This window comes from Chelmon rostratus, chromosome 21 (assembly GCF_017976325.1).
Source record: "Chelmon rostratus isolate fCheRos1 chromosome 21, fCheRos1.pri, whole genome shotgun sequence".
Taxonomy (NCBI): Eukaryota; Metazoa; Chordata; class Actinopteri; order Chaetodontiformes; family Chaetodontidae; genus Chelmon; species Chelmon rostratus.
The window spans coordinates 7,915,822-7,916,716 of record NC_055678.1 but is presented as its reverse complement, the minus strand read 5'-3'; positions in this window follow the sequence as shown (position 1 = coordinate 7,916,716).

Sequence of the window (895 nt, the reverse complement as noted above, 5' to 3'; positions counted from 1 at the left end):
TTCCTCTCCCTTCCCACTCCAACACGGAGAGTTCACAAAGTTCTCAGAGCGCTCCAAGTCACTGACGAAAGCAGCGGAGCCAGAGGGTCCATGGACGCCTCAGCCTGGGAAAAATGCAGTGAGGGAGGGAGAAACGCAGAGAGCAGGAGATGAAGGAGAGGAGAGGGAAGAGGCTGGGAGACAGACGGTACAGTTCTCTCCTTTAGATGCTGACTCAAAGAGAAACAGCTTTCCTTTTTCTCTTGCAGATGCAGAGCTATTTTATTGGCGTGAAGTGAAATAGGGACAGATTCAGGACCTGCTTTCATTGTCATCTCCTTGCACTCTGTCTGGCACAGGAGCAGCTTTAGCCAGAGGAAAGTTCCTTCTTTCCTGCAACTCCAGTGCTCAAACAGCTCTTAACCAGTTTTGAATTCTGTGTGTCCAAAGGAGAAGCAGAGGCGAGATTCCTCATACATGAATGGGTGTGTTTGAAGTCCAAACTGGCTCAAAACATGCGTTCCCAAGCAAGCGGCTGCAGTTTAAACAGTAAATTACACTGGGTGTGCAGCTGCTTAGTGAAAGTGCACTTACTGCGTTCAGTGACAGCTAACGCCACATGATACCCCTTTAGCGGCAGAGATAATGAACTTGTTGCTCCTCTCCAAGCGGCCTCGCTCGCTGAGGCTGTTCCAGTTTCAGCCGAGACCCGTTTGGACTCTTGAGTCATTTACACGTTAACAAATGGCTGAAATTTAACAGAACAAACTCTCGGTGGAGCATCCAGGCATGTTCCAACGCAGGGATGGAGCGATGCCCCGCGTGTCACAGCTCATCACATCAGCGCTGTCTGTTCCTCATGAAGCTCTTTCTCTCCTTTTCTCTCTATCACACACACACACAAACTTGACCACGG